Below are 24,007 nucleotides of genomic sequence, written 5' to 3' on the forward strand. Positions count from 1 at the left end.
AATCTTTGGCAAATTTTCAATTTTAATCCAATTTTTCCAGTAACAAAGTAACCCTCAATATTTATTGCCCTGATTCTGTAGTTTATAGAAACACCCCATATGTGGTTGTAAACTACTGTATGGGCACATGGCAGGGCACAAAAGGAAAGGAACATCATATGATTTCTGGAAGTCAGATTTTGCTGGGTTGGTTTATAGACACCATTTCCCATTTGAAGCCCCCTGATGCACCCCTAGAGTAGAAAATCCAAAAAAGTGACCCCATTTTGGAAACTACGGGATAAGGTAGAAGCTTTGTTTGTACTATTTTAGGGTACATATGATTTTTGGTTGCTCTATATTACACTTTTTGTGAGGCAAAATAACAAAAAATAGAAATTCTGAAATTTCATCTCCATTTGCCATTAACTCTTGTGGAACACTTCAAGGGTTAACAAAGTTTGTAAAATCAGTTTTGAATACCTTGAGGGGTGTAGTTTCTTAAATGGGGTCACTTTTTGGAGTTTCTACTGTAGGGGTGCATCCGGAGGGGCTTCAAATGGGACATGGTGTAAAAAAAACTGTCCAGCAAAAACTGCCTTCCAAAAACCATATGGCTTTCCTTTCCTTCTGCGCCCTGCCGTGTGGCCATACAGCAGTTTGCGACCACATATGGGGCATTTTTGTAAACTACAGAATCAGGGCAGTAGATGTTGAGTTTTGTTTGGCTGTTAACCCTTGCTTTGGTATGGGAAAAGATTGATTAAAATGGAAAATTTTCCCAAAAATTGCTGTTTTGGCACTGTTTTTATTTTTTATTTACAAAATTCATCTGACCGGTTAGATCATGTGCTATTTTTATAGAGCAGGTTCTTACGGACGCGGCGATACCTAATATGTATACCTTTTTATTTTTTTTATTTAGGTTTTACACAATAATATCCTTTTTGAAACAAAAAAAATCATGTTTTAGTGTCTCCATAGTCTGGGAGCCATACTTTTTTCAGTTTTGTCTCAGGTTGGGTATAATTTTTGCAGGATGAGATGACAGTTAGATTGGCACTATTTTGGGGTGCATATGACTTTTTGATCGCTTGCTATTACACTTTTTGTGATGGAAGGTAACAAAAAAATAGCTTTTTTGACCCAGCTTTTATTAAAAAATGTGTACAGTGTTCACCTGAGGGGTTAGGTCATGTGGTATTTTTATAAAGCTTATAGACGCGGCATTACCTAATATGTATGCCTTTTTTAAATTTATTTACAGTCATGTGAAAAAATTAGGACACCCTTTGAAAGCATGTGGTTTTTTGTAACATTTTTAATAAAAGGTTATTTCATCTCCGTTTCAACAATACAGAGAGATTAAAGTAATCCAACTAAACAAAGAAAACTGAAGAAAAGTCTTTTCAAGATCTTCTGTAAATGTCATTCTACAAAAATGCCTATTCTAACTGAGGAAAAAGATAGGACACCCTCACATGTATTCCCTCTTAAATTGGCTCAGATCTCACACAGGTATATCACACCAGGTGCACATAATTAGTAGATCGTTACTCTGCATGTTGAATGAGGCTTGCCCTATTTAAACCTCAGACATTTAGTTTGGTGTGCTCCTGACTGTTGAAGTGAGAGTGAGCACCATGGTGAGAGCAAAAGAGCTGTCAGAGGACTTCAGAAAAAAGATTGTAGCAGCCTATGAGTCTGGGAAGGGATTTAAAAAGATCTCAAAAGATTTTGAAATCAGCCATTCCACTGTCCGGAAGATAGTCTACAAGTGGAGGGCTTTCAAAACAACTGCCAACATGCCCAGGACTGGTCGCCCCAGCAAGTTCACCCCAAGAGCAGACCGCAAGATGCTAAAAGAGGTCTCCAAAACCCTAAAGTGTCATCTCGAGAACTACAGCAGGCTCTGGCTACTGTTGATGTAGAAGTACATGCCTCTACAATCAGAAAGAGACTGTACAAGTTTAACTTGCATGGGAGGTGTGCAAGGAGGAAACCTTTGCTTTCCAAGAGAAACATCGAGGCCAGACTGACATTTGCCAGAGATAAAGTTGACAAAGACCAGGACTTCTGGAATAATGTTCTTTGGACAGATGAGTCCAAAATTGAATTATTTGGACACAACAGCAGAGGACATGTTTGGCGTAAACCAAACACAGCATTCCAAGAAAAGAACCTCATACCAACTGTGAAGCATGGAGGTGGAAGTGTCATGGTTTGGGGCTGCTTTGCTGCAGCAGGACCTGGTCAGCTCACCATCATAGAATCCACGATGAATTCTACTGTGTATCAGAAGGTGCTTGAAGAACATGTGAGACCATCAGTTAGAAAATTAAAGCTGAAGCGGAACTGGACCATGCAACATGACAATGACCCAAAACATACTAGTAAATCAACCAAAGATTGGCTGAAAAAGAAGAAATGGAGAGTCCTGGAATGGCCAAGTCAAAGTCCAGATTTGAATCCCATTGAGATGCTGTGGGGTGACTTGAAAAGGGCTGTACGTGCAAGAAACCCCTCAAACATCTCACAGCTGAAAAAGTTCTGCATTGAGGAGTGGGGTAAAATTTCCTCAGACCGATGTCGAAGACTGGTAGATGGCTACAAGAACCGTCTCACTGCAGTTATTTCAGCCAAAGGAGGTAACACTCGCTATTAGGGGCAAGGGTGTCCTATCTTTTTCCTCAGTTAGAATAGGCATTTTTGTAGAATGACATTTACAGAAGATCTTGAAAAGACTTTTCTTCAGTTTTCTTTGTTTAGTTGGATTACTTTAATCTCTCTGTATTGTTGAAACGGAGATGACATAACCTTTTATTAAAAATGTTACAAAAAACCACATGCTTTCAAAGGGTGTCCTAATTTTTTCACATGACTGTAGGTTTTACACAATAATATAATTTTTGAAACACAATCATGTTTTAGTGCCTCCATAGTCTGAGAGCCATATTTTTTTTCCACCTCATCCACCATGACGGCCACAATGAGATTGACCCTTGACCTCTGTAGGGGCAGGAACACAGAGAGAGTTTAAATTCCCCCCACCCCTCCAACCCCTCAGTGTTTTCCTGCCCCTACAGGGGTTAACACATGGAGAGAGCATCGAGGACCCTCGTTCCGGCTTATGCTGGGGCCTATGGTCCTTCCTTTTCAACTGACCTCCTTCCTCTGGAGGAAGCAGTCAGCTGTGCCGGGTTCACGGAGTGGCACACGCGCAAGTGCGGCGTCCTCTTATTACAACAAGTGAAGCGCTGATGCTGAGGGCAATGCGGCGCATGAACAAGCCGGGAGCCGAAGCGCAAACTGACGATGTAAGACGCCGGGAATTTGAAAAGATCGCGGGCTCCTTTTAGAACTTGCCTGCAGATTACCCACGATGGTGGAGACACCTACTCCCCATCAGTAGGTCCCGGACCCCTCTTCCATCACCTGTACTGTGAGTCCCCTGCATTTTTTTTTAATGCTAAGCTCCTCTTTTTCAAACAGGCATTCTAGCGGTATTAATTGGTGTACGCTTGGTTGTTGTTTGTTTCCAGGGCACAAAGGAACCTAGATCAAAGTCTTGGATACAAAAATGTCAAAACCTGCTCTAAAAAGCTTCCTGAGAATTACAAGAAAAAACTTTGCAAGTCGTGTCTTTCTGAGTTATGGAAGGAGGAACAACCAAGTATTTGTTCTGAGATTAAATCCTTTATTCAGGATGAAATAAAGTCCTCCTTAGCCTCTATATCCGCTCCCGATGGCCCCCTTCATCCGCCAAAAAAGCGTAAACTTTCTGTCCAGTCCTCATCTGATGCAGATCAGGCAGAGGAGATCTCGGTCTCGTCTAAACAGATTATAGAGGAAGATCCCTTATCTGAGGGAGAAGTTATAGAAGAGGATAAGAAGTATTTTTTCTCATCTGATCATATGGACAAACTTTTAAGATCTGTTAGATCCACTATGGGGATAGAGGACACCCCTAAACCACGCACTGTCCAGGACGAAATGTTCGGAGGTCTTAGATCAAAAAAATCGATTGTTTTCCCGATAAATGAGAACATTAGAGAGATGATCATGGACGAGTGGCTAGACCCAGAGAAGAGGCTGGGTGTCTCTAAAGAATTTAGAAACAGGCTTTGTTTTGACCAGTCTGAGTGTAAAATCTTTAATGAGACTCCTAAGGTAGATATTCAAGTGGCGAAAGTAGTTAAAAGAACTCCACTCCCATTTGAGGACTCCTCCCAACTAGGCGATCCCATGGACCGCAAAGCTGATGGCTTATTAAAAAAGGCCTGGGAATCATCTATGTTTAGCGTTAAGGCCAACATAGCTGCAACATCTGTTGCTAGGGCCATGTATATCTGGTTAGGGGAGCTGGATGAACATCTTAAAAACAAAACCCCAATAGAAGACATAAGAGATTCCATCCCTTTACTTAGATCTGCGACTGCCTTCTTGGCTGACACCTCGGCAGAAGCCATTCGTTTCTCCGCTAAAGAGGGGGCACTATCAAATGCCGCCCGTGGGGCTTTTATGGATGAAAGCCTGGTCCGGTGACAAAGCCTCTAAAGCTAAGTTGTGTTCAATCCCCTTCTCAGGAGAGTTCGTTTTTGGCCCTACCTTACACAAAATTTTGGAGAAGGCAGCGAACAGACAAGAAAAAAGGTTTTCCGGAGGATAGGGATCAAAAGAAAAAGCCCTTTCGTCAGTTTCAACCCCAGCAGAGATCATATAGGGGAAAAGGTAAAGGGGGCAAATGGAGTTATCCCAAAGGGGGGGTAGGGGTTTCATCCTTAACCCTCAAAACAGACACCCTAATAAACAATGACAAAAATGGGGGGGCAGACTGTTTTTTTTTTAATCTTCTTGGGAGCAGATCACAACAAATCCCTGGGCATTAAACATTATTGCACAGGGATACAAGATAGAATTCTCTTCAGTTCCCCCCAGAAGATTCCTTACCTTACCTTTTGGACAGGTCAGACTAATACCGCTAAACAGATCTGTTATGTACAGAAGATTCAAAATGGAATCCATCAGATCCACAATACCACTCATTCCGAAAGGGGCATTCATGTCTTCAGTAGACCTCAAAGATGCCTACTATCACATTTCCATCCACCATCTCTGACGAAAATTCCTCCGTTTTACAATAAAGTATCCAAGAGGCACCTTACATCACTTCCAGTATGTTGCACTTCCATTCCGCATCTCCTCCGCTCCTAGAATATTCACGAAACTAGTAGTAGAAATGGTCGCTTACCTTCGCAAAGAAGGTTTAATCATTATTCCTTACCTCAACGACTTTCTGATTATCCCCCGATCAAAGGAAGAAAATATCGCAGCAACCCAAAGATTCCTAAACATCCTTTCAAAATTGTGTTGGATTATAAACCTAAAGAAGTCTTCCCTCACTCCTTCAAAAAAGATAAGATTTCTAGGGGTAGAATTAAATTCGGACTCTCAAAAAACCATCCTACCACAGGACAAAGCAGAAGGGCTTATCCCAAAAAATTGAGATTTCAAAAAGCTCACAAATGTTCCATAAGAGAAGCAATGAGTCTGCTAGGGAATTTAACGGCCTGTTTAATTTCTGTTAGTTGGAACCAGGCACACTCAAGAATAACTCAAAGTTGGATCCTGAAAGAATGGAACGGGAGCCAGTTGGACTTGGACAGGAAGATCCAGATACCTCAGCGGGTGAAGTCCGATCTCGATTGGTTGAAACTCAGAAGGAGTTTCCACTGCTCCAGGGAGTGAGTTGGTTCAGACAGACAGAAGTTTAATTGATAACAGATGCAAGCATCTGTTTCTTTCAGGGCACCTGGCCAGAAAACATAAAGAGAAGTTCCTCCAACTTCAGGTCCTCATGTCTCTAAAGAAAGGGGATTGGCTTTTAAGAGGTTAGCATCTGAAAGTTCTGTCCGACAACGTAACAGTAGCTTATCTAAAACACCAAGGGGGTACAAGATCTACCCCATTAGAAGAAATAGCAAGGAAGATTCTCACCTGGGCAGAAGAAAATTCCCTATCTGTATCCGCAATCCACTTAAAAGGTTCGGAGAACATAGAGGCAGACTACCTCAGCAGGAGAAGAATAGAGGCAATAGAGTGGTCTCTAAACAGAGGCATCTTCCGGAAGATAGTTTCCAGATGGGGCCTCCCAGAAATAGATCTATTTGCTTCAAAAGAAAATGCCCAAGTAGATCTCTTTTGTTCCCTAAATCCAAGGGACAAGCCTTGGGCAGTAGATACTTTTTCAATAAGCTGGAATTGGAAGCTAGCATACGCGTTCCCTCCAATACCCCATATCCCCCGGATCATTCAGAAGATCCAAAGAGAGACCGCCACAATAATCCTGATAACTCTTCTCTGGACGAAGAGAAGTTTGTTCCCCAATTTAAAACATCGAGCACTAGCGGACCCGTGGGAAATCCCTTGCTAGCAGATAACCATCCGGATACATCTCTCTCCCCCCCCCCCCCCCCCCCCCATTAGCAAAATTCTAGATTTTTTACAGAATGGTTTAGAACTTGGGCTAAGGCCCACTACTCTTAAAGTGCAAATATCGGCCCTGAGCACCTTCTTTGATACTAGCCTAGCGGAACATAGATGGATAAGAAGATTAATCAAAGCTGCGGTTAGATTAAGACCTACTCTAAGATCCCGAGTTCCCATGTGGGATCTGAGGGATTAACGATGAGGGATTAACGATGCCCCCCTTTATCTCTTTATCCAACATATCGTTAAAACATCTGTCCCTGAAAATGGCCTTCTTAATAGCTATTACTTCGGCTAGGCGCATTGGAGAGTTACAGGTTCTCTCTTGTAGAAAACCATATCTTCAGATTCTGGAGGACCATATTCGTCTGAGAGTAGATCCAGGTTTTTTGCGAAAGGTGGTCTCTTCCTTCCACTGAGACCAGGAGATTTTCTTACCTTCCATTCCTTTTCACCAGGAAGAGGTCATGGAAGACAAAACAAAACTCTTAAATGTTAGAGAGACAGTAATTCAGCCAGCAGAGAATTTAGGAAGGACGATAACGTGCTAGTCCAATTAGCAGGTAGAAATAAGGGTAAGAAACCTACTAGATCCTCCTTAGCCAGATGGATCAGATCCACTATTGAATGCTGTTATTCCATCCAAAACAAGTCCTGCCCGGGGATAGTTAAAGCTCATTCTACTAGAGCCACCGCCTCCTCCTGGGCAGAAAAAGGTCGAGTGCCCCTATATCAGATCTGTAGGGCCGCAGCTTGGTCAAGTGCAAATACTTTCATTGCCTTAGTCTGCCTGATTCTACGAAAATCCAGTTTGGCCAGAAGGTTCTTCAGGCGATTTCCCACCCAGGTTAGTTATTTGATAGTTCTCATTGTGGCTGTCATGGTGCATGAGGTGGAAAAACCATAATTAGTCTTACCGGTAATTCAGTTTCCTTGAATCCACCATGATGGCCCATACTAACCCCAACCCCCCCTAAAAAAAAATGTGTATGTATATGTATGTATATATATATATATATATATATATATATATATAAGGATGGATCTAGCTTCCCAAAAAAAATCCTTTTCTTTTTAAAGCAAAAAGACCCAACCCCCATGCTGATTACCTATTCCCGAGACCTGAGTGAAGGGAGGAGGAAAAAAAACTGCCAGGGAGACACCCAGTTTGTGCATACATATATAAACGAGAATTGGGTGCCCTGGTACAACGTGCAGAAGCAAATGGTATCATCACAAAAAAACAAGCTATAAGCCTCATTCCCGAATATCCATAAGTGGCATGCTTAAATCTACTCCCCAAAGTGCATAGAAATTAGACATGCCCCCCTGGATGCCCTATAGTATCAGGGAAGGGGAACTTGTGTGAACCAGCGTGCAAATACATCGACTTTATCTTACAGCCACTCGTAGAACAACTCCCATCATTTGTCAAAAGACACAACCGATTTTCTACGCTGTTGAACGATCTTCATCTTGAACCGGATATGTGGATCGCCTCATGCGACGTCGAATCACTATATACCAGTATCCGCCATAGGGATGGCTTGGAGGCGGTCCGGTTCTTTTTAACCATGTCCAACATCGAGGATGATTTGGGTGAGTTTGTTGTTGAGCTCCTTGAGTTTGTCTTAATGCATAATTTCTTTCTTTTTGGGGACGCTTTCTACCTGCAGCTCCAGGGAATGGCTATGGGGGCGGCCTGTGCGCCGTCCTACGCCTGCCTGTTCCTGGGGCTGTGGGAGAGGGAGATCTTCCTTGCGGAGGTCTACGAGTCCAGATGTGGGCCCGCTACATCGACTATATCTGCAACGTGTGGCAGGGCCCACATTCTGGATTTACCGAGTTGGTAGGGTTGCTCAATCGCAATAACCGTAATATTGTATTACGCATCTAGGATCAACAAGACGTACCTCGACTTTCTCGATGTACAGATCTGTGTAGGCCTTATCTGTAGCATTCCATATGGCCAGTTCTTAAGAGCTAGGAGAATCTGCTCAACGGAATTTAACAGTCAGTCTCAGGACTTGCAACAAAGATTCTCGGATAGTGGATATTCAGCGGCAAACATCAAACAGTGTCACCAGAAAGTGAAACAAGTGCAGAGAGATCCTCTTTTGGCATACAACCGCAAACGATGCAATCCAGTGGACAAGGTATGATTTATCACCTCATTTAACCCGCAGTGGAAATCGATCAGAGATACACTAGCCAAGTACTGGGAGGTCCTACAATTAGACCCCATATTGGCAAAAATCTTACCTACCTGCCCTTCCACCACGTACAGACACATCAAAAATCTAAAGGATCTGTTGGTAAACAGTTACCATCCAGGTCATCAGACCAAATTGAATCCAGACTCAAAAGGTTCCAAGTGGGGATGTACCCCATGGAGAGGTGCGTAGCATGCCCCAATGTCGACAGGACTACTTCCTTTAGCAATCCATTCACCAACAGTAAACCATACACCATCATACATACTATCACCTGTAATACTCCAGGTGTGATATATTTGGGGAAGTGTCCATGCCAATGCATTTGTTTGGTTGACATCCAGGGAGCTCAAGAGGAGGATACGAGAACACGTCCTGGGCATTGATGCTGCCAAAGATGAAAATGATGTGACCCTATTTAAAACGATTCCCAAACATTTTAAATAGTTTCACAATTGTGATAGTTCACAATTTAGAATCTGTGGGATTGATAGGGTTTACATGACACCACGTGGTGGTAACTGGAGGAAGATATTGGCGCAAAAAGAAGTACGCTGGATTCATGAATTAGACAGCATGACACCTAGGGGGTTAAATGAGGACCTTTCTTTTGCTCCTTTTCTATAACTGATACGCCCATTGATGGATGTCCTCAATAACATTGCCTGCTTTTGAGTCCTCTTGGGGTCCTTCTGCTCAATCCAGGTCCCGTGTTTTTAATTATTTGTCTGTCATTTCCCTGTTTTTTAACGTACTGTGCTTTCTTGATTTACTTTAGCACTACTGATGACGTCTGTGGCAGTGGAGGACCATACCAGTGGAGTCATGGTTCCATACAGAGTTATGTCTTCGTGCATGGTGCCTTTTGGATACATTCTGGACTTCCCCGGGTCATATGCTGGTTATACAACTATGACTGTTCCATCAACATTGCATAATAACTCCCCTCTTTTCGAGATGTTCCGACCATATATTTTCTTTTTTTTTTTTTTTTTTTTTCTTTTTTTTTTTTTCTTTTAACAACTTTATTTCTGAATAAAAGTTGATACATAAAGTTATGCATAATGAAGTACAATGAACGAGCAAGTCGAACAAAAACAATTACAGTATACAGTTAGATGTCACGGTCATTCGGATACAGACGATTCAAGAGTCAAAGGTCGGGTTGGGAAGATTTTAGAAATTTCAAATAGGATTTTCTCCCTTATTCTTGGCATATATTTCCATTCCTATGTTGGCTGCATTAGCCAACATAGGAATGGAAATATATGCCAAGAATAAGGGAGAAAATCCTATTTGAAATTTCCAAAATCTTCCCAACCCGACCATTGACTCTTGAATCTGGAATGGGATCTATTTTCCCATGCAGCAATCTCCTCAAACCTATAAATAGTATCCACTTTGTTAATCCAGAAATCTTCAGGGGGCGCATCTGGGGAAAGCCAGAACCTAGGGACCAATAGGCGCGCTGCCATGATAAGTTTGTTAAATAGGAAGGGGGTCTTAGCAGGTACATCACCTGTGTGACTACCCAGGAGGGCAATTAGGGGAGACATTGGAACTTTAGAATTGCATATCTTATTACTTTTCACGAAGATCCCCTCCCACCAGGCCTGTATAATTGGGCATTTCCACCAAATATGGTAGAAGGTACCTTTCTCCTGACTGCAGCGCCAGCAGGTGTCCAAATTTCCCTCTCCATACCGACATGTTATATCTGGGGTCTTATACCACCTGGTCAACACCTTGTACCCATTTTCCTGAATCCTTACGCAGCGGGAGGAGGAGTGGGGGGCATTAAGAATGCGAGTCTGCTCACTGGGAGAAAAGCTGCAGTTGAGGTCTTTCTCCCACAAGCTAATGAAGGCTGGTTTTGGTGGCAGAATCGGTGTATTAAGCTTTTTATAAAGTTGAGAAATGATCTTAACAGGGGAGGATTGAGTTTGAATCATATGTTCAAACCACGTGAGAGGTCTAAGTAGCGAATGATAAGGGATAAATTTAATAATATGGGTCCTCAGGAAAGAGATAATAAGAGGATTAGTACAGGGGGAATTCAAGGCCAGCAAGAAATCTTCACCCTCTAGCAAATCCCCTGAGTTCGAGAACAGAGATATGATGGGGGTGACTGAAAGGCGGAGGGCTGTAGGAATATGCTGCTTCAGCTCTTTAGATGCAAGATCCAGCACGTCTCTGATCTGTACAATTGGAGAGGGGGTGGGGATGCCCAAGTTGGACTCCTGGAGCCATTTCCATGCCTCTAACGTAGCTTTAACAGAAGGGCTGGCATTTAGTTTCGGGATAAGATAGCTGGGTGTATCCACTAAGAGACCTCTAAACGAGTATCCCGATTGGGACGTTTCCATTCCCACCCAAGATTTGTGGGGAGGCTGCCGAAACCAATCCAGGGCCCTCGCCAGAAGAATGGCTCTGTTATACAGAAGCGGATTTGGGAGACCGATTCCTCCATAGGATCTATGTCTCTGGAGAACAGACATAGAAATCCTAGACTTCTTCTTATTCCATATGAAAGATCTAATTTCTCTAGCTAGGGAGATGTAATAATTTTTTGGCACAGGAACAGGAAGTACCTGCTGTAGGTAATTGAGTCTGGGGACTACAAGGGACATTACCCCGACCATATATTTTCACCATGATGTACATTTTTATAGTTTTCTTCTGTTTCCTTTCCCTTCTATCACCGCACCGAGCACTCTTTTCACCTGCTTTTCACTTGCGCCTTTTTTTCCAATTAAGTATATAATTACCTTGAGTGTGTTTTATTATAATCTAATTTGTACTCTACTGGCACCTATCTTCCCAGCAATTGTGTATGATCTAATACTGTAATAATTCAGCCCCTAAGGTTGGTTGCTCCCGTCAATATTTATGTGTGTATATATATGTGTATATATATATATATATATATATATATTATATTTGGTTTATGCATTAGCACTTTATGTCAAACCAAGTCAGCTGTTGTTTTGGAATACTGACATTATTGCCATTATTCCTCCTCATAATATATGGTACGCACATTTTCTACACTGTACACGGTGCGATTATAATAAGTCTGAACATGGTCTCTTAATACAACATCGCGGTGTGGTGGGGTGTAACCCACCTGTCCACAGCGCAATGTAGTTATCTGCCGTCCATTAGGATAATGAGGGGTTAACTCTGTGCTTTCGTCATCTTACGTCATGTCCAGCTCCCAGCCACTGGCCTGGTACCTTTTATCCTGACCTATACATAATAAGTTTCCATGCATTTTGATCATCTGCCCATATTTAAAGGTGTCTGTGGGCTGGTATGTGTATCTGCAACACGCCAGACCTGCAGGATATAGACGAAGTGAGGTCACGGTTATGGGCAATCGAGGGTACTCACTGTATTGGAGAACCCTGGGCAGGCGCGTGGCAGTGAAGGAGAGGCAGACACGGTTCCTCCGGGGCACACTCCGCATACAGGGACCAGGCCCGATGGTGGATTGAGGTGCCCTGGATGTTATAGGTACTTTGAGTGCCTGGGGCAAGGTCCCTGTTGGATTCGTGACGCCAGTGCCTTTGGACGGTGGCACGCCGGCTGGTAGTTGGAATGATGGAGGTACACAAGTAGAATAGTGAACCAAACGTAATTTTACTGAACAATCCAACTTTGTACAGCAGGTAGTAGTACAGTCTTTTGATCACAGTTCCACAAGTAGGTTTATTCACACAATGGCAGGTAATATTCATGCAAGATACGCAGAGGGTAAATTCACAAGCACTCAGCAGCAGGTTGTACCTTTCCTCAGAATCAATGTACACTGTCCTTTCTAGAACTCCTGCTCTGGCTTTATCTCCCAAGGCCCGGATGCCTAAAGGGTGGCTTAAATCCCTGGTTACTATCTTCCTCTGGTATTAGATTCTTGCTGCACTTTCTAGTTTCATCTGCCCATCAGGGTCACTTAGCTTACCCTGGATCGCCCACTCTTGTAAAGTGGATAACTGTGGGTTTCTCCCAGGAGGTTGGGTCCTGCAACTGGGGTGTCTTCAGAGCTAACTTAAGGCTCTCTTGTTCTCAGGCAGGCTGGAGCTTCTCACTAGCCTCCTGGACATCACTAGCAGCAAGGGCTATCCGGCTGCATGTCAGGGGCAGGTTTTTTAACCTCTGTCTTCTCAGACTCCTGACTCTGCACTAACTCTCCCTGTCTGGGCCTGGACATTTATACTAGGGGCTCCCTATCTCCCTCTAGTGTCTGGGATGTCTAACTACACCCAACTAGGCCTGCTGTTACATCATACAGGGGTACATTGCATGTAAAAACACATTAGAACATACATTAAATGCAGAATTAAATATGACATTTCTGTTCCTTGTGAGTAGGAGTAACGCGCACACCAATTGACCCTTGTGTAGTGCCCACCCCTACCTAGTGGGACACTACATATCTACATTGGGCTGCTTTCACACTAGCGTTCGGGGTTCCGCTTGTGGGTTCAGTTTAAAGGCTCTCACAAGCGGCCCTGAACGGATCCATAGAGCCCCAATGCATTCTGAGTGGATGCGCTTCCGCTCGGAATGCATCGGGATGGCTCCGCTTGGCCTCCGTTCCGCTCAGCAGGCGGACACCCGAGCGCAGCTCGCAGCGTTCGGGTGTCTGCCTGGCCGTGCGGAGCCAGACGGATCCATCCAGACTTGCAGTGTGGGTCGGTGGGGACGGATCCGTTTGGAGTTGACACAATATGCTGTGACTTCGAAGGGATCCGTTCCCCATTGACTTTCGGAGTGGGGTCTGAACTATAATGCAGACGGATCCATTCTGAACAGATCCCAACGTCTGCATTATAAGAGCGGATCTGCTCTGAACGCAAGTGTGAAAGTAGCCTAAGTGTGCCGCCGCGGTTGGGTGCTGCATCACGTGACCGCTCCGCCATTAAGGTTTGCCGGGGTGGGGCGTTCACCACTTCTTGTGCTTTTGCAGTGGGGGCGTTGCCTTGGTGGCGCCCGTGACATCCCGGTCGCGTGCTGTGTCATGTGATCGCCGCATCACTATCCCTCCGCCCCTTGGAGTTTGAGGCCTCATGCTTTGTTGGTGCCGCTGTCACTCAGACGTTTGGCCGCACCTACTGCACTGCCCCCAGTTCCTCCTCCATATGACTACATGGGCCACTGATTGGCTTTCCTGGCATGGTCAGGGCGTGTCTTATGATGCACCTCTGACACTGCGGTCATGTGCTTGCTCACATGCTCGCTCTGTCAGCTTAGTCCTGCCCCCATTAGGTGCTTTTGGTTCTATTATTAAGTACTGGAGCTCCAATTCCATTGGTGCTGACGTCATTCAGGTCCTGCAATCTTCATTATATTCCACACACCTGTGTGGGCACTATATAGGGGAGATGTTTTTATGTGTTTCCGTATCCCCGGAAGAAGCCAGATTTACTGGCGAAACGGCGTTGGGTCAGGAGTTGGCCGAGAGATCTTTGCACCATTCAGGCTATGTTTAATTGTGTTCCTTCCATCTTAACCTTCGTCTCTACAATTGCCTCTTTTGCATTGTTTGGGGCATTGCTGCCATGAGGCTCTGAGGTATGCTTTTTCAGCTAGTATTCTTTTTCCCTGTATTTTCGTGCACTGATCTCCCGGCCTCTCCTTGGGTCCTGCTTCTCATTTGTGTGTCCCGCCTTGTACTGCCTGTTGTATAATACATGTATGTACTGTTCATTTATATTTGCAATAAAGCTTTTTGGATTTTCATATACACGAAAGTCAGCATTTTTTGGTGATTATGACTCCTTGGGGGTCAGTTTTTTTTAAATATTATTCTGTCCGGTTAATATTGGTTGACATATATGAAAACATGTTAAAAAGCATGAAAAACTTACTATTTGTATTGTAAAACCAAATCATTTTTTATTTATTTAAACCATTAGGTGCGCAGTTCCCCAAACTAAACATCCAAAATACTCTAATCAGAAGCTTGGATTTGTGGTCACCACCCCTGATGGGGCGTGATACTCTTTCGATTCCCTGGACAGAAAAAAAACGCAGTACTTTCTTTATGAACTATTGCAAAATGCGAACTTGTGGCAGATATATTTCTTGTCCTAAAATAGGGAATGTCAGATAAATGTTTGTGTATCCTTGCTTTAATCTATTTCGTTGTACAACCCACATATTGTAATCGACATTCCTTGCATGTTATAACATAAACCGCAAATTCTGTATTGCAGTTAATAAGCTGTTTTATTTTGTGTGATTTACCATTGGCTGTTGAAATTACACTCTTGCTCGTCTCCATGTATCTACAGCAAATGCACCTATTGCTGCCACATCTGTAGTTGCCATTATAGGATAACCAAGTCTGCTGTGATTTTGTGTGTTCAGAGAATAGGCTCGGGCTGATTTTTTGCCCCAATGTGGGTGCTCTGCGTGCCACGCACCTAACTCCAGAGGACACTATACCAGCTCATCCCTTATCACCATTAAGTATAGGAAAATGTCCTCTAATAATTTTGAAGACCTCAGAATATTCTATTCTCACTATAACTTGTGACAAAGGAAATTGGTTTATCCTGTTTACCAGCTGCTTCTGAAGCCTTTCAATTTTCTTTTCCTTTTTGGGCTTTTTGGTTAATATGAGCTGTCAGCTGGGTATTGGGAAATACAAGAGTCTGTCTGTCAAGAGACAGTACTCTTTTACTAGCCCTCTTTATGTAATTAATGTTCTAATGTCTAGCCTGTAGTCTAATTTCTATTTTTTGTGCCTCCCTCATAAATCCAGAATCGTCCGAACAATTGTGTCTATCTCTAATCATCTCCCCCCTAGGCACATTTTTTACCACATAGGGAGGATGACAGGACGTATTGCTGAACCAGCATGGCTACCACAGCATCTTGCAGTGGCATGCTATTCCACTCGGTTTGCGTTTAGTTGGACCATCATTTATTTTTCAACAGGACAATGACCCCAAACACCTCCAGGCTGTGTAAGAGCTATTTGGCCAACCCAAAAACAAAACCAATAACCCCAAAGAAAAGTGGGAGACACACATATAAAAAAAGAAGTAATTTATTGAGACATGATCACATAACAAACAATATATGAAACATAAGGCACAAGTGTACAGGAGGGGGGGAGACTTCATGTAAGGAGGTCAGATACAACCTCTCTCCCAAACACCCAACTGGCAGGGAGAAAGATGTCACAGCCCTAGGTATACATCAGCATGAAAATTGTGAGAACTGTAGGTTCACTCAAAGTAACATGTATTGGTATGTATGTTGCATGCACAGAAAAATAAGTGAAAAAATGTACAAATAGCACAAGGCAAACTAGCCCACCCAAAGTCCTGGGATGGCTGCATAAGGTATGCACATAGCCATTGAACTGTACAATACAGGCAGAGGCAAGTGTGCCAAGTGCAGGTGGTAATAGAGATATAAAAAGAAATGTAACAACTAACTGAGCAAAACAACAAAACATGTATTACCCATGATATGCTGGACCCAGAGCGTGTGACCAAAAGCTGCACCTCGACGTACGTTTCACCTGGAGAGGCTTCGTCAGGAGGTAAAGTAACAAACTGAGTTCGTCCTTAAATGATTTAGTCCACAGCTGGCAGCTGATTAGCGCATCCGCCCAGTGTTGCAGGGATGACATCATAAAGACGCGCCACCCAGCTTACAGAGCAAGGCGAGGCACGCCCACCGCGTCACATGACCAGACCAGGAGGAGGGAGGGAGCCGCATCTGACATCACGCAGCCACACCTCCCCGCCTCGGGTCCGATCACATGACACGCACGTCGGCCGGCCTTGAGACAGCCAGGTATAGGAGCGTCACTACAATGCCAGCCAGACAGCGCACCAGAGCGATGGGCATATGCCAGGTGGAGACAATGTATAGAGCACAGTGGAAAGATAACCACATATGAAGGACAATATATGGGGGGCACAAAGATAAAAATTGCCAATAGTCAGCTCAATCGTACAGCATATCAGAGTAATATATGCAGGCAGAGCAGGATAGTATAGAGCCCCCTAATAGCCTTAACCATTAACGATATATGAACAACCCCATAAAAAACAAACAAAAAAAAAACTGGATGACCACCAGGGAGTTGCGTGTTAGGATTTTTGAACATGCAAGCAAAATCCGGCAGGCAGCCACTACTACCCGGGAGGAGGGGAGCCAGTTCCAACCCATAGCCCTACATTTTAGTGATCACCACAGGGGGGACAATGTATGGGTATTGATAGGGTGTCTTTGGGCTGCTGTGGAGGGGATATCAAGAAGCACCTTTTGCAGCTAGAGACCAAGTGGATTGTGTTGCTTAAGAGTGAGATCCCTAAAGGTCTCAATGAGACGGCTAGCTTCAAGTCCTTTCTATAAATCGTGCTTTTTATTTTACTATGTGTTCGTTGTTTTTATCATGTATTCATTGATGTTATTTGTATTTTCACAGTATACTTGATTGATGCGATGGTGTGGTCCTTTTGGAGGCTTTCTTTGTGTCATGATGCAGAATATGCCCTATGGAACAATGGATACTAACTGTCTACCAACATCAGAATATTCACTCCAAAAAGTTGTTGTGTCCTGCATTCTATTTTCTGTATGGGTTGATCCGTGCGGCCAGATTAGTGGGTGACTTTAAACTTGAATGTATGGGTAGTATTTGTTTTGGCTCTGAGGCTACTCTGCTCAGGGCTTCATTGCACAGTGCACTTTATATGAGTTCATAATTTTTATGAACATCATATCTTATCACTTATATGGATTATGAATAATTATTTATTATTACTACTTTGGCACATGTGTATGTACATGAAATATGATTCCACTACAGGAATTCACATTATAGGGATATGTGTGTGTGGGGGGGTGGGGTTCCCCTTCCTTTGATGCGTCAGCATCCATATCCCTATTTCTTAGTTGTGAGGGGTTCTTATTTTATATTATTTAATTTATTTTTCAGTGTATTCACTTTAGCAAATATTATGATTATTATAATATTACATGTTCACTGCAACTTGATTATATATATATATATATATATATATATATATATTGTGGGGGGGTTAGCCCTTCTTCGGGGGTCATTCTCACAGATACGCCTTTAGGACACCAAGTTTCAGGTCCAAACCGTGTATTTATTGTTCAACACCAGCAACAATAAAATGACAAAATAATAAACACTCGCCCGTCCAGGCTCTAACTAAACATAAAGTTTCCTGACTCACCTAGGTCCCAGTTCACACCCTGTGAACTCGTGCGGCTTTCTCAGCCAATTGTCCCACAGCCTCCTGGCTGTACAGAGCACAGTACGCCCACTGTCTCCAGTTCAGTATTTCTTGTGGGGGATTGGGGCTCAGTAGTCTGCCTGACTATGGCCCTGCGACCCTCCCAGGCGTCGCTGCGTCCCCCAACTCCAGGCTATCGCCCAGCTTTGTGGTCCCTCAGCCTTGCCCAGCTGAGACCACACAGACAGAGCCTCCAGGCCTCTGTCCACAGGTACCACACTCCCCCCTTTCTGACACTCTGGGAGGTGCTTTGTGCTAGGCTGATTACCTCCAGCTTCTCTCACCTGTGGTTGAACAGGGGTGTGGACCGAACTATCCACCCCTTTCTTGCCTCTAACCTGAGTGAGACCTGTCACTGTCTCACATATCCCCCCCCTTTGTTCAAGCCCGTGAGGGTGAACACATGTATAACCACGGGAGGCTGGTGAGAGGGTATCGACCTGGCCTGGACATGGGGAACATCCACCCACCCTGCTCTTTGGCTGCTCCCAATAAGAACCGGCCCAGATTGGCTTTACAGCCACACTAAGTAACCCAGTGTCAGCGAGCACTAGCTGCCGCTGACACAGAAAATTACCGGTTCTTATTTCACCGAGGCCAGGAACCTCTGTGACACGTACCTTCCCTTTGTTCTGCCAGACCCACGCCACCAGAGCTTGGTTTATCACCAAAACCAACATCTTGCCTAACCGAAACTGCCTAAAGGCCTCATCTGCCCATCTCATGGCCAGATACTCTTTTCTTACTCTTTCCCGAGTGATGATGCGCTGTCGTATATTTTGATCTCTTTCTCTTTTTAGATCCTCTGGCTCCTGTACATGCGCCTCACGTCCTTTCTGGGACTGCTGCAGCTCTTGCCTGAACTGTTCCCAGTCATGGTCATATCCCGAGACTTTCTCCTTTGCTTTGCAGGGCTCCTTCAGCAGAGCATGCTTGCCCCTACTCGCTTCTTTTAAGTGCATCTGGATCACTTCTTCCTTCTTTCCAACAGTAGTTACCCCAGATACTATGGCAGTTTTAGAGACCTCTGCTTCTTTAGCGGCTTTTTCCACTTCAGCCGCGGCTCCCTTGGCCTCTGTAGAACCTGGGGACTTCATGTCAACCAACATATCGGCCTTAACTTTTTCAGTCTTTGTCTTCTTGAAGTTTCCAGTCTCTTTGACCGCCTTCTCATCCTTCTCGGACATGGCACCATACACTTGCCCTGTTAACCCCTCCCCCTCTTTCTCATTGAGGCAGGAGGCACCAGGGTCTTCAGCAGACTCCTCGTCTTCTTTTATTTTCTCCAGAGGCTCACCCAGGACCCTGTTCTGATTTTGTGGAGGAGTCAGGAGATACAGTCCATTGTGGGGGGGTTAGCCCTTCTCCGGGGGTGCTTTGTGCTAGGCTGATTACCTCCAGCTTCTCTCACCTGTGGTGGAACAGGGGTGTGGACCGAACTATCCACCCCTTCCTTGCCTCTAACCTGAGTAAGACCTGTCACTGTCTCACAATATAAATATATATATATATATATATATATATATATATATAGTTTTTGTACTCATCGCTTTTTTGGTCTAGGGTCATGATCTCATTGATGGCATAGGTTTCTATTACCATTTTTGACTTATGGATCTATGGATCCATTTTTATAAAGTTACAATATTGCACAATATAGTTTTTTTTTTTTTTTTTTTGCGTTATAGCAATATAGAATTTTTTTTTTTTATGGGGTTGTGCATATATCATATATTGTTAATGGTGAAGGCTATAGGGGGCTCTATACTATGCTGCTCTGCCTGTATATATTACTCTGATATGCTGTACGATTGAGCTGACTATTGGCAATTTTGATCTTTGTGCCCCCCATATATTGTCCTTCATATGTGGTTATCTTTCCACTGTGCTCTATACATTGTCTCCACCTGGCATATGCACATCGCTCTGGTGCGCTGTCTGGCTGGCATTGTAGTGACGCTCCTATACCTGGCTGTCTCAGGGCCGGCCGACGTGTGTGTCATGTGATCGAACCCGGGGCGGGGAGGTGTGGCTGCGTGATGTCAGATGCGGCTCCCTCCCTCCTCCTGGTCATGTGACGCGGTGGGCGTGCCTCGCCCTGCTCTGTAAGCTGGGTGCCGCGTCTTTATGATGTCATCCCTGCAACACTGGGCGGATGCGCTAATCAGCTGCCAGCTGTGGACCAAACCATTTAAGGACGAACTCAGTTTGTTACTTTACCTCCTGACGAAGCCTCTCCAGGTGAAACGTACGTCGAGGTGCAGCTTTTGGTCACACGCTCTGGGTCCAGCATATCATGGGTAATACATGTTTTGTTGTTTTGCTCAGTTAGTTGTTACATTTCTTTTTATATCTCTATTGCCACCTGCACTTGGCACACTTGCCTCTGTCTGTATTTTACAGTTCAATGGCTATGTGCATATCTTATGCGGCCATCCTAGGCTTTTGGGTGGGCTAGTTTGCCTTGTTCTATTTGCTCATTTTTTCATTTATCTTTCTGTGCATGCAACATACATACCAATACATGTTACTTTGAGTGAACCTACAGTTCTCACAATTTTCATGCTGATGTATACCTAGGGTTGTGACATATTTTCCCCTGCCAGTTGTGTGTTTGGGAGAGAGGTTGTATCTTACCTCCTTACATGAGGTCTCTCCCCCCTCCTGTACACTTGTGCCTTATGTTTCACATATTGTTTGTTATGTGATCATGTCTCAATAAATTACATATATTTTATATGTGTGTCTCCCACTTTTCTTTGGGGTTATTGGTTTTGTTTTTTGGTTGGCTCAGTATATTATACTAGACCCCAGTGTTATCTACACATTATATGTGAGATTTTTCTTATAGGTTGGTCTAACTGTGTAAGGGCTATTTGACCATGAAGGAGAGTGATGGGGTGCTGCACCAGATGACCTGGCCTCCACAGTCACTGGACCATAACCCAATCGAGATGGTTTGGGGTGAGCTGGACCGCAGAGTGAAGGCAAAAGGGCCAACAAGTGCTAAGCATCTCTGGGAACTCCTTCAAGACTGTTGAAAGACCATTTCAGGTGACTACCTCTTGAAGCTCATCAAGAGAATGCCAAGAGTGTGCAAAGCAGTAATCAAAGTAAAAAGTGGCTACTTTGAGGAACCTAGAATATGACATTTTCAGTTGTTTCACACTTTTTTGTTATGTATAGAATTCCACATGTGTTAATTCATAGTTTTGATGCCTTCAGTGTGAATCTACAATTTTCATAGTCATGAAAATAAAGAAAACTCTTTGAATGAGAAGGTGTGTCCAAACGTTTGGTCTGTACTGTATGTGTGTGTGTGTGTGTGTGTGTGTATATATATATATATATAATTTATGCCACTTGACAATTCGTGGTCTATTGGCCAATATGTTATATTGACCTTCAAACGTCGATTTATTTTCTTTTTTTGTCACACAGTATATACTGGGCTAAGGGAGGAGCGAAGATCAGAGAAGCCCCTTGTGCTGAGTTGTTTCTATATAATGTCTGAAGGTGATATTTATTATGCTACACAAAACTGATTGGACACTGTGGATTAGTTTTAACCACAGTGTCGATATCCGTATTCTCTGCGATTGTATTGAATCTTGTATGGTTAGCAGCAACTACAGGGGACTATATTCTTCTACTCACACCAACCCCCCAGGTATTTTCCACTGGAGGTGGAGGAGACTTCAAAGTTGTTGATACTTGGTATCTATATATTGAGCTTCATCAATTGATTGTATCACACGTGCTTTGTAGCAAGTCGCTGACTTCAAACACAGTGGCTTAACCACAGCCACACTGCTAATAGTTAGTCTGTATAATGTTTCATTTCAATCCTAATTGCTCACATTGCTAGTGTTGATACAATGTGGCAACCATTAGGCAACATGCACGGAGCTCACTTTTGTCACTCGCACACCTTCCCCAGTATACATGCACACCGTCCCTCAATCTTTCCTACATATATAATTGTAACTAATGCTAACCCTGTCTAAAACCACACACACTAGTACACTACCCCTCCCGACATGTTTCGTTGCATACAGTTGACACTCGCTGCTGATGGTGGCGGCTCAGGAACAGAGCTGCTGCCATCAGATAGAGCAGGGGCACCGTACAAGGGAGCACAGATGAGGACTTGGCCAGAAAAGCTATAGGCAGGGTGCACAGAAGGGGGCACATATCGGGGAAGGGGGCTCACATATACTGGGGGCACAGATTAGGGGCACAGAGGATATGGTAACCTGATTTCAGACTCTGATCTGCAGAGTGCAGAACATAGCCTGAAACCAGCACTTTTACACTGTGACAATCCGATTGGTTAGTCTGCACAGAGGGGGCAAAATGTGTGTGTGTGTGTGTGTGTGTGTGTGTGTGTGTGTGTGTGTGTGTGTGTGTGTGTATATATATATATATATATATATACATACATACACACACACACACACAGGGGGCAAAATGGAATATATACAGTAGGGGCAAATGGATATACATACAGGGTCAAAATGGAATATATACAGAGGGGCAAAATTTGTATATATATATATATATATATATACGGGGGCCCTGTATACAGGGAGTGCAGAATTATTAGGCAAATTATTATTTTGACCACATCATCCTTTTTATGCATGTTGTCTTACTCCAAGCTGTATAGGCTCGAAAGCCTACTACCAATTAAGCATATTAGGTGATGTGCATCTCTGTAATGAGAAGGGGTGTGGTCTAATGACATCAACACCCTATATCAGGTGTGCATAATTATTAGGCAACTTCCTTTCCTTTGGCAAAATGGGTCAAAAGAAGGACTTGACAGGATCAGAAAAGTCAAAAATAGTGAGATATCTTGCAGAGGGATGCAGCACTCTTAAAAAAGCTTCTGAAGTGTGATCATCGAACAATCAAGCGTTTCATTCAAAATAGTCAACAGGGTCGCAAGAAGCGTGTGGAAAAACCAAGGCGCAAAATAACTGCCCATGAACTGAGAAAAGTCAAGCGTGCAGCTGCCAAGATGCCACTTGCCACCAGTTTGGCCATATTTCAGAGCTGCAACATCACTGGAGTGCCCAAAAGCACAAGGTGTGCAATACTCAGAGACATGGCCAAGGTAAGAAAGGCTGAAAGACGACCACCACTGAACAAGACACACAAGCTGAAACATCAAGACTGGGCCAAGAAATATCTCAAGACTGATTTTTCTAAGGTTTTATGGACTGATGAAATGAGAGTGAGTCTTGATGGACCAGATGGATGGGCCCGTGGCTGGATTGGTAAAGGGCAGAGAGCTCCAGTCCGACTCAGACGCCAGCATGGTGGAGGTGGAGTACTGGTTTGGGCTGGTATCATCAAAGATGAGCTTATGGGGCCTTTTCGGGTTGAGGATGGAGTCAAGCTCAACTCCCAGTCCTACTGCCAGTTTCTGGAAGACACCTTCTTCAAGCAGTGGTACCGGAAGAAGTCTGCATCCTTCAAGAAAAACATGATTTTCATGCAGGACAATGCTCCATCACACGCGTCCAAGTACTCCACAGCGTGGCTGGCAAGAAAGGGTATAAAAGAAGAAAAACTAATGACATGGCCTCCTTGTTCACCTGATCTGAACCCCATTGAGAACCTGTGGTCCATCATCAAATGTGAGATTTGCGAGGGAAAACAGTACACCTCTCTGAACAGTGTCTGTGAGGCTGTGGTTGCTGCTGCACGCAATGTTGATGGTGAACAGATCAAAACACTGACAGAATCCATGGATGGCAGGCTTTTAAGTGTCCTTGCAAAGAAAGGTGGCTATATTGGTCACTGATTAGTTTTTGTTTTATTTTTGAATGTCAGAAATGTATATTTGTGAATGTTGAGATGTTATATTGGTTTCACTGGTGAAAATAAATAATTGAAATGGGTATATATTTGTTTTTTGTTAAGTTGCCTAATAATTATGCACAGTAATAGTCACCTGCACACACAGATATCCCCTTAAAATAGCTAAAACTAAAAACAAACTAAAAACTACTTCCAAAAATATTCAGG

The 24,007-nt window shown here is 43.7% G+C and overlaps 1 pseudogene; it reads right to left on the reverse strand.

Moving 5' to 3' along the window:
- Window positions 1-5,782: 5,782 nt before the first annotated feature.
- LOC122944178 overlaps window positions 5,783-24,007 on the reverse strand; it is a 159,517-nt pseudogene continuing 141,292 nt past the window's right edge.

The sequence above is a fragment of the Bufo gargarizans genome, chromosome 7, assembly GCF_014858855.1.
Source record: "Bufo gargarizans isolate SCDJY-AF-19 chromosome 7, ASM1485885v1, whole genome shotgun sequence".
NCBI lineage: Eukaryota > Metazoa > Chordata > Amphibia > Anura > Bufonidae > Bufo > Bufo gargarizans.